The 11,279-nt window shown below is 47.1% G+C and overlaps 1 protein-coding gene across 3 annotated transcripts in view; it reads right to left on the minus strand.

Moving 5' to 3' along the window:
• Nucleotides 1-8,623, minus strand: part of LOC135554721 (palmitoyltransferase ZDHHC7-like) — a 40,156-nt gene extending 31,533 nt beyond the window's left edge. For 2 of the 3 annotated variants that reach the window (XM_064987158.1, XM_064987150.1), the window contains exons 1-2: nt 8,323-8,623; nt 6,890-7,015 (exon numbers count right to left, since the gene is read on the minus strand). The gene's annotated coding sequence lies outside the window, so the exon portion shown is untranslated. The remainder of the gene's footprint in view (nt 1-6,889; nt 7,016-8,322) is intronic. The other variant, XM_064987166.1, reaches the window with a different exon arrangement.
• Nucleotides 8,624-11,279: the final 2,656 nt, after the last annotated feature.

An 11,279-nucleotide genomic window follows, 5' to 3' on the forward strand; every position in this document is an offset into this window, starting at 1 on the left:
CACCACAACAACAACTAGCCTAGTGTCAGTGCAGGTCACCACAGCAACAACTAGCCTAGTGTCAGTGCAGGTCACCACAGCAACAACTAGCCTAGTGTCAGTGCAGGTCACCACAGCAACAACTAGCTCAGTGTCAGTGCAGGTCACCACAGCAACAACTAGCCTAGTGTCCGTGCAGGTCACCATAACAACAACTAGCCCAGTGTCAATGCAGATCACCACAGCAACAACTAGCCTAGTGTCAGTGCAGGTCACCACAGCAACAACTAGCTCAGTGTCAGTGCAGGTCACCACAGCAACAACATCTACTATCACAACTATATGTGTACAGCCTAGGTATCTGACCTCATCAGAGCATCGCCCCTAGTACAGCCTAGGTATCTGACCTCGTCAGAGCATCACCCCTAGTACAGCCTAGGTATCTGACCCTGTCAGAGCATCACCCCTAGTACAGCCCAGGTATCTGACCTCATCAGAGCATCACCCCTAGTACAGCCTAGGTATCTGACCTCGTCAGAGCATCACCCCTAGTACAGCCTAGGTATCTGACCTCATCAGAGCATCACCCCTAGTACAGCCTAGGTATCTGACCTCAGAGCATCACCCCTAGTACAGCCTAGGTATCTGACCTCGTCAGAGCATCACCCCTAGTACAGCCTAGGTATCTGACCCTGTCAGAGCATCACCCCTAGTACAGCCTAGGTATCTGACCTCGTCAGAGCATCACCCCTAGTACAGCCTAGGTATCTGACCTCATCAGAGCATCACCCCTAGTACAGCCTAGGTATCTGACCTCGTCAGAGCATCACCCCTAGTACAGCCTAGGTATCTGACCTCGTCAGAGCATCACCCCTAGTACAGCCTAGGTATCTGACCTCGTCAGAGCATCACCCCTAGTACAGCCTAGGTATCTGACCCTGTCAGAGCATCACCCCTAGTACAGCCTAGGTATCTGACCTCATCAGAGCATCACCCCTAGTACAGCCTAGGTATCTGACCTCGTCAGAGCATCACCCCTAGTACAGCCTAGGTATCTGACCTCATCAGAGCATCACCCCTAGTACAGCCTAGGTATCTGACCTCATCAGAGCATCACCCCTAGTACAGCCTAGGTATCTGACCTCATCAGAGCATCACCCCTAGTACAGCCTAGGTATCTGACCTCGTCAGAGCATCACCCCTAGTACAGCCTAGGTATCTGACCTCATCAGAGCATCGCCCCTAGTACAGCCTAGGTATCTGACCCTGTCAGAGCATCGCCCCTAGTACAGCCTAGGTATCTGACCTCATCAGAGCATCACCCCTAGTACAGCCTAGGTATCTGACCTCATCAGAGCATCACCCCTAGTACAGCCTAGGTATCTGACCTCGTCAGAGCATCACCCCTAGTACAGCCTAGGTATCTGACCTCATCAGAGCATCACCCCTAGTACAGCCTAGGTATCTGACCTCATCAGAGCATCACCCCTAGTACAGCCTAGGTATCTGACCCTGTCAGAGCATCACCCCTAGTACAGCCTAGGTATCTGACCCTGTCAGAGCATCGCCCCTAGTACAGCCTAGGTATCTGACCCTGTCAGAGCATCACCCCTAGTACAGCCTAGGTATCTGACCTCATCGGACCATCACCCCTAGTACAGCCTAGGTATCTGACCTCATCAGAGCATCACCCCTAGTACAGCCTAGGTATCTGACCTCATCGGACCATCACCCCTAGTACAGCCTAGGTATCTGACCTCGTCAGAGCATCGCCCCTAGTACAGCCTAGGTATCTGACCTCATCAGAGCATCGCCCCTAGTACAGCCTAGGTATCTGACCTCGTCAGAGCATCACCCCTAGTACAGCCTAGGTATCTGACCTCGTCAGAGCATCACCCCTAGTACAGCCTAGGTATCTGACCTCGTCAGAGCATCACCCCTAGTACAGCCTAGGTATCTGACCTCGTCAGAGCATCACCCCTAGTACAGCCTAGGTATCTGACCCTGTCAGAGCATCACCCCTAGTACAGCCTAGGTATCTGACCTCATCAGAGCATCACCCCTAGTACAGCCTAGGTATCTGGCCTCATCAGAGCATCACCCCTAGTACAGCCTAGGTATCTGACCTCGTCAGAGCATCACCCCTAGTACAGCCTAGGTATCTGACCTCGTCAGAGCATCACCCCTAGTACAGCCTAGGTATCTGACCTCGTCAGAGCATCACCCCTAGTACAGCCTAGGTATCTGACCTCATCGGACCATCACCCCTAGTACAGCCTAGGTATCTGACCTCGTCAGAGCATCGCCCCTAGTACAGCCTAGGTATCTGACCTCGATAGAGCATCGCCCCTAGTACAGCCTAGGTATCTGACCTCGTCAGAGCATCACCCCTAGTACAGCCTAGGTATCTGACCTCGATAGAGCATCGCCCCTAGTACAGCCTAGGTATCTGACCTCGTCAGAGCATCACCCCTAGTACAGCCTAGGTATCTGACCTCGTCAGAGCATCACCCCTAGTACAGCCTAGGTATCTGACCTCGTCAGAGCATCACCCCTAGTACAGCCTAGGTATCTGACCTCGTCAGAGCATCGCAGCTAGTACAGCCTAGGTATCTGACCTCGTCAGAGCATCGCCCCTAGTACAGCCTAGGTATCTGACCTCGTCAGAGCATCGCCCCTAGTACAGCCTAGGTATCTGACCCTGTCAGAGCATCACCCCTAGTACAGCCTAGGTATCTGACCTCGTCAGAGCATCACGCCTAGTACAGCCTAGGTATCTGACCTCGTCAGAGCATCACCCCTAGTACAGCCTAGGTATCTGACCTCGTCAGAGCATCGCAGCTAGTACAGCCTAGGTATCTGACCTCGTCAGAGCATCACCCCTAGTACAGCCTAGGTATCTGACCTCGTCAGAGCATCACCCCTAGTACAGCCTAGGTATCTGACCTCATCAGAGCATCACCCCTAGTACAGCCTAGGTATCTGACCTCGTCAGAGCATCGCAGCTAGTACAGCCTAGGTATCTGACCTCGTCAGAGCATCACCCCTAGTACAGCCTAGGTATCTGACCTCGTCAGAGCATCACGCCTAGTACAGCCCAGGTATCTGACCTCGTCAGAGCATCACCCCTAGTACAGCCTAGGTATCTGACCTCGTCAGAGCATCACGCCTAGTACAGCCCAGGTATCTGACCTCGTCAGAGCATCACCCCTAGTACAGATAATTTGGTAAGTCAGTCTGGATAAGACCGTCTGCTTAATGACTAAAATGTAGACATCACTGTCTGGGGCGGCAGGGTAGCCCAGTGGTTAGAGCGTTGGACTAATAACCAAAAAGGTTGTGAGTTCAAACCCCCGAGCTGACAAGGTACAAATCTGTCGTTCTGCCCTTGAACAGGCAGTTAACCCACTGTTCCTAGGCCGTCATTGAAAATAAGAATTTGTTCTTAACTGACTTGCCTGGTTAAATAAAGGTAAAATTAAAAAAAAAAATTAAATCGCTAATTGGTCTTTATGCGAGGTGTCGATGTTACTAAACACCCCGTTCAACCAGAGGTCTCTTCACAGTTCAGACACTCATCGGGTACAAGACATTCAACCAGAGGTCTCTTCACAGTTCAGACACTCATCAGGTACAAGACATTCAACCAGAGGTCTCTTCACAGTTCAGACACTCATCGGGTACAAGACATCCAACCAGAGGTCTCTTCACAGTTCAGACACTCATCGGGTACAAGACATTCAACCAGAGGTCACTTCACAGTTCAGACACTCATCGGGTACAAGACATTCAACCAGAGGTCACTTCACAGTTCAGACACTCATCGGGTACAAGACATTCAACCAGAGGTCACTTCACAGTTCAGACACTCATCGGGTACAAGACATTCAACCAGAGGTCACTTCACAGTTCAGACACTCATCGGGTACAAGACACCTTACTGCACATAGGGCTGTGACTCTTCACAGTCCCCTTTCATACAGATGTACACTGTGTGATGTATTAGACCTAGATATTGTGTGTGTGTGCTAACATGTAGACTGTGTGATGTTTTAGACCTAGATATTGTGTGTGTGTGCTAACATGTAGACTGTGTGATGTTTTAGACCTAGATATTGTGTGTGTGTGCTGACATGTAGACTGTGCGATGTTTTAAAGGTATGTATTTCAGTCCTCGACTAATAACTACTCCTCTCCTATGTATCATGTCATGTTTCATGTGGATCCCTGGAAGAGTAACTGATGCTTTTGCAGTGGCTCATGGGGATCCTGATAAATACCAACACCAAATGATCTGGGCTACAGGTTACCCCCTACATAACTGTAGTGGACAGACACCAGACCTGGGCAGCAGGTTACCCCCTACATAACTGTAGTAGACAGACACCAGACCTGGGCTACAGGTTACCCCCTACATAACTGTAGTGGACAGACACCAGACCTGGGCAGCAGGTTACCCCCTACATAACTGTAGTAGACAGACACCAGACCTGGGCTACAGGTTACCCCCTACATAACTGTAGTAGACAGACACCAGACCTGGGCTACAGGTTGCCCCCTACATAACTGTAGTAGACAGACACCAGACCTGGGCTACAGGTTACCCCCTACATAACTGTAGTAGACAGACACCAGACCTGGGCTACAGGTTACCCCCTACACATAACTGTAGTAGACAGACACCAGACCTGGGCTACAGGTTACCCCTACATAACTGTAGTGGACAGACACCAGACCTGGGCTACAGGTTACCCTCTACATAACTGTAGTAGACAGACACCAGACCTGGGCTACAGGTTACCCCCTACATAACTGTAGTGGACAGACACCAGACCTGGGCTACAGGTTACCCCCTACATAACTGTAGTAGACAGACACCAGACCTGGGCTACAGCTTACCCCCTACATAACTGTAGTGGACAGACACCAGACCTGGGCTACAGGTTACCCCCTACATAACTGTAGTAGACAGACACCAGACCTGGGCTACAGGTTACCCCCTACATAACTGTAGTAGACAGACACCAGACCTGGGCTACAGGTTACCCCCTACATAACTGTAGTAGACAGACACCAGACCTGGGCTACAGGTTACCCCCTACATAACTGTAGTAGACAGACACCAGACCTGGGCTACAGGTTACCCCCTACATAACTGTAGTAGACAGACACCAGACCTGGGCTACAGGTTACCCCCTACATAACTGTAGTAGACAGACACCAGACCTGGGCTACAGGTTACCCCCTACATAACTGTAGTAGACAGACACCAGACCTGGGCTACAGGTTACCCCCTACATAACTGTAGTAGACAGACACCAGACCTGGGCTACAGGTTACCCCCTACATAACTGTAGTAGACAGACACCAGACCTGGGCTACAGGTTACCCCCTACATAACTGTAGTAGACAGACACCAGACCTGGGCTACAGGTTACCCCCTACATAACTGTAGTAGACAGACACCAGACCTGGGCTACAGGTTACCCCCTACATAACTGTAGTAGACAGACACCAGACCTGGGCTACAGGTTACCCCCTACATAACTGTAGTAGACAGACACCAGACCTGGGCTACAGGTTACCCCCTACATAACTGTAGTAGACAGACACCAGACCTGGGCTACAGGTTACCCCCTACATAACTGTAGTAGACAGACACCAGACCTGGGCTACAGGTTACCCCCTACATAACTGTAGTAGACAGACACCAGACCTGGGCTACAGGTTACCCCTACATAACTGTAGTAGACAGACACCAGACCTGGGCTACAGGTTACCCCCTACATAACTGTAGTAGACAGACACCAGACCTGGGCTACAGGTTACCCCCTACATAACTGTAGTAGACAGACACCAGACCTGGGCTACAGGTTACCCCCTACATAACTGTAGTAGACAGACACCAGACCTGGGCTACAGGTTACCCCCTACATAACTGTAGTAGACAGACACCAGACCTGGGCTACAGGTTACCCCTACATAACTGTAGTGGACAGACACCAGACCTGGGCTACAGGTTACCCCCTACATAACTGTAGTGGACAGACACCAGACCTGGGCTACAGGTTACCCCCTACATAACTGTAGTGGACAGACACCAGACCTGGGCTACAGGTTACCCCCTACATAACTGTAGTAGACAGACACCAGACCTGGGCTACAGGTTACCCCCTACATAACTGTAGTAGACAGACACCAGACCTGGGCTACAGGTTACTCCCTACATAACTGTAGTAGACAGACACCAGACCTGGGCTACAGGTTACCCCCTACATAACTGTAGTGGACAGACACCAGACCTGGGCTACAGGTTACCCCCTACATAACTGTAGTGGACAGACACCAGACCTGGGCTACAGGTTACCCCCTACATAACTGTAGTGGACAGACACCAGACCTGGGCTACAGGTTACCCCCTACATAACTGTAGTAGACAGGCACCAGACCTGGGCTACAGGTTACCCCCTACATAACTGTAGTAGACAGACACCAGACCTGGGCTACAGGTTACCCCCTACATAACTGTAGTAGACAGACACCAGACCTGGGCTACAGGAAGCCCTAGCCTACAGGAAGCCCGAGCCTACAGGAAGCCCTAGCCTACAGGAAGCCCGAGCTTACAGGAAGCCCGAGCTTACAGGAAGCCCGAGCCTACAGGAAGCCCGAGCCTACAGGAAGCCCGAGCCTACAGGAAGCCCTAGCCTACAGGAAGCCCTAGCCTACAGGAAGCCCGAGCCTACAGGAAGCCCGAGCCTACAGGAAGCCCGAGCCTACAGGAAGCCCGAGCCTACAGGAAGCCCGAGCCTACAGGAAGCCCTAGCCTCTGTCTGTATGGTGTGTAGAACTAGTAGTATTTAAACTAGGTCTAATAGCCATCTCCACAACACACTAACCATATGTAACTCACCTCACAATGTCCTCTTCACAATGACATTGAATTCTACTGTCTGTCTACTCCTCTCCTCTGGTCTGCTGTGTTGTGGTGGAGCAGGGGAACATGGTTGGCTACAAGACCTCATCCAGGCCCAAATACCTGCGCAGACACACACCATGTTAGACCACGAGCCACGGAAGTGTGTCAGCAATGTGAGGTGGTGGAGTGCCAAGTGTGTGTGTGTGTGTGTGTGTGTGTGTGTGTGTATTCCCACAGATGCAACCCAGATCTGCACACCGGCGTCTATCCCTTCCACAACAGCATATTTCCCTGATGGGGACACAAACACACATGTGGCTATGTAGCTTTCTCCCACACCCCTGTCTGGATGTACAAACACATTAAACTACTTGAGTCTCAAGGCCAAATGTGTAATTTGTGTATAATGTGGTCCAGGCCAGGTTTAATGTGAACTAGGCTGAGCATTTAGACGCCAAGAGTCACAATGAGCTTGCCCTGAATAACATAGCGTGCGTCCCAAATGGCACTATAAAAGGGAATGGAGAGCCTTTTAGGATGCTGTCATGTCTCGGTGCAGCTGTCCACACAACAAAGAGTGGAGAAACATCATGTCTCGGTGCAGCTGTCCACATAACAAAGTGTGGAGAAACATCATGTCTCGGTGCAGCTGTCCACACAACAAAGAGTGGAGAAACAGCACAGCCGTGGCTGTAGTATCGGGTATCATTCAGCCAAGCTCCACCTTCCTCTGCAGTTAAGGAAAGTCACTCATCTCGGGTCTGGTATGTTGTCTACAAAGCCTGGCTACTGGTCACACCCATACACTCTTTAAATAGCCTAGACTAGCAGGCTCTTACATGCTCTGATAGTCAGTGACAGGTTATGACGACTCACACATGCCACATTGTTCTGATCCAGTCCACATCGTCTCTTTGGTTTACTGTGTTACGAGAAGAACACCGGTCATATCTGATCTACTAGCAATTCATTTGATCACTACTTTCTGAGGAATATTTATTATTGTTTCTTTAGTAGCTAACGTTGCTAGTAACTCCTGGTGTGAAACATGATTATTCCCCACAACAACATTCGCCAAATCTGTTTGAGCGACAGACACACAACAGCGGGTGTCTAAACGGATTAAAATGGTCAAATACATTAGCTAAGCCCAGCTACAATTATTAACTACAACAATCATTCAAACAAATAAGAAAGTCATTACTCTTCACGAGTCGTGATTAACGTTAGTTAACATTGACAACATGTTACACAGGTTGTTATTTTGTCCTATTTGACCAACAGTTGTTTCTAGATAAATCAAAGCTAGCTAGCCAGTTAGCATAACAATACCAAAAGATGTTTGTATCTGTGACAACACTGCCAATTCTGTTAGCATAGCTAAGCTCACTGGCCAAACTAACTTAACGTTATCTGTCGCTTCTTACCACAATGTTCCTTGTTTGAGACCAGACGTGGATTTATGTCGTCGGTTACATTTTTATACGGTGTATTATTTTCATCCCAAAGAAAGCCACAAACAACCACCATCTCCTCTCTCTCTGTTTCTCTCTCTATGTTTCTCTCTCACACACACCAACAGCTGGATAAATTACTTCCGGGTTTAGCTTTTTCCCGATTGGGCGTTTTAGCAAAGCTGATTTATGGTCAAACTGGTTTCTGCATTGTCCGTACAGTATTTACGGTGATGCGTCTCGGGAGATGCAGAGTATTCATCGTTCTTGCCTTTCGCAGAGCCACAAATATAACGAGACAGATATTTCACCGGATGTATAAATGTGAAGCATCCGCTTGGGGGTACCATATTTGGTAGTGAGAGGAGGCCGGTAGTGGGAGAAGATGGATTTTGGCCGACATTCTGCAAATGTTCTCATCGATGAAACAATTAATTATCAATACAGTTTTCTGTTCCCAAAACTTCAATCTGTTACGGACAGAGTGGACTAAGTTTTATAGACCTTACCCTTGGCCAACATTTAAAAAACATTTGCGTTGTTTCGAAGGAGCGCATGGGCAAATTGAGATTTTGCACACACGCACCTCACAGAGTCGGCGTTCCCTAACGGAAATATACGCAACGAGCAAATAGGATCTCGTTGCGTCGTTCTTGGCTCTGCAACTCCTTGCATGGCCTGCCCACTGTGACTAAATTTTCCCCATTGGAAACAACAGGCTGTGGTCTATCTTGGGTTAGTCATAAACATCTTTGCAAGAGCTACTGCTTCTTCTTCTTCGGTATCATGGCATTCACACGTTTTGTTTGTGAATGCTGCCACCTACTGTGCTGTGTGGTACTGTGTCCACCTACTGTGTGGTGTGGTACTGTGTCCACCTACTGTGCTGTGTGGTACTGTGTCCACCTACTGTGCTGTGTGGTACTGGGTCCACCTACTGTGTTGTGTGGTACTGTGTCCACCTACTGTGTTGTGTGGTACTGTGTCCACCTACTGTGCTGTGTGGTACTGTGTCCACCTACTGTGCTGTGTGGTACTGTGTCCATCTACTGTGCTGTGTGGTACTGTGTCCATCTACTGTGCTGTGTGGTACTGTGTCCACCTACTGTGCTGTGTGGTACTGTGTCCACCTACTGTGCTGTGTGGTACTGTGTCCACCATCTAACATCTATATACCACTATTACATACCACCAACTAACATCTATATACCACTATTACATACCACCATCTATATACCACTATTACATACCACCACCTATATACCACTATTACATACCACCATCTAACATCTATATACCACTATTACATACCACCAACTAACATCTATATACCACTATTACATACCACCATCTATATACCACTATTACATACCACCACCTATATACCACTATTACATACCACCATCTAACATCTATATACCACTATTACATACCACCAACTAACATCTATATACCACTATTACATACCACCATCTATATACCACTATTACATACCACCATCTAACATCGATATACCACTATTACATACCACCATCTATATACCACTATTACATACCACCATCTAACATCTATATACCACTATTACATAACACCAACTAACATCTATATACCACTATTACATACCACCATCTATATACCACTATTACATACCACCATCTAACATCTATATACCACTATCACATACCACCATCTAACATCTATATACCACTATTACATACCACCACCTATATACCACTATTACATACCACCATCTAACATCTATATACCACTATTACATACCACCATCTGACATCTATATACCACTATTACATACCACCACCTATATACCACTATTACATACCACAACCTATATACTACTATTACATACCACCATCTATATACCACTATTACATACCACAACCTATATACCACTATTACATACCACAATCTATATACCACTATTACATACCACCATCTATATACCACTATTACATACCACCATCTAACATATATATACCACTATTACATACCACCACCTATATACCACTATTACATACCACCATTTAACATCTATATACCACTATTACATACCACCACCTATATACCACTATTACATACCACCATCTACATACCACTATTACATACCACCAACTATATACCACTATTACACACACCAACGATATACCACTATTACATACCACCATCTATATACCACTATCACATACCACCATCTATATACCACTATTACACACCACCATCTATATACCACTATTACATACCACCATCTATATACCACTATTACATACCACCATCTAACATCTATATACCACTATTACATACCACCATCTATATACCACTATTACATACCACCACCTATATACCACTATTACATACCACCATCTATATACCACTATTACATACCACCATCTATATACCACTATTACATACCACCATCTATATACCACTATTACATACCACCACCTAAATACCACTATTACATACCACCATCTATATACCACTATTACATACCACCATCTAACATCTATATACCACTATTACATACCACCACCTATATACCACTATTACATACCACCATCTAACATCTATATACCACTATTACATACCACCATCTATATACCACTATTACATACCACCATCTATATACCACTATTACATACCACAGCCTATATACCACTATTACATACCACCATCTATATACCACTATTACATACCACCACCTATATACCACTATTACATACCACCATTTAACATCTATATACCACTATTACATACCACCATCTACATACCACTATTACATACCACCATCTATATACCACTATTACATACCACAACCTATATACCACTATTACATACCACCATCTATATACCACTATTACATACCACCACCTATATACCACTATTACATACCACCATCTAACATATATATACCA

The sequence above is a fragment of the Oncorhynchus masou genome, chromosome 2, assembly GCF_036934945.1.
Source record: "Oncorhynchus masou masou isolate Uvic2021 chromosome 2, UVic_Omas_1.1, whole genome shotgun sequence".
In the NCBI taxonomy this organism is placed as follows: domain Eukaryota; kingdom Metazoa; phylum Chordata; class Actinopteri; order Salmoniformes; family Salmonidae; genus Oncorhynchus; species Oncorhynchus masou.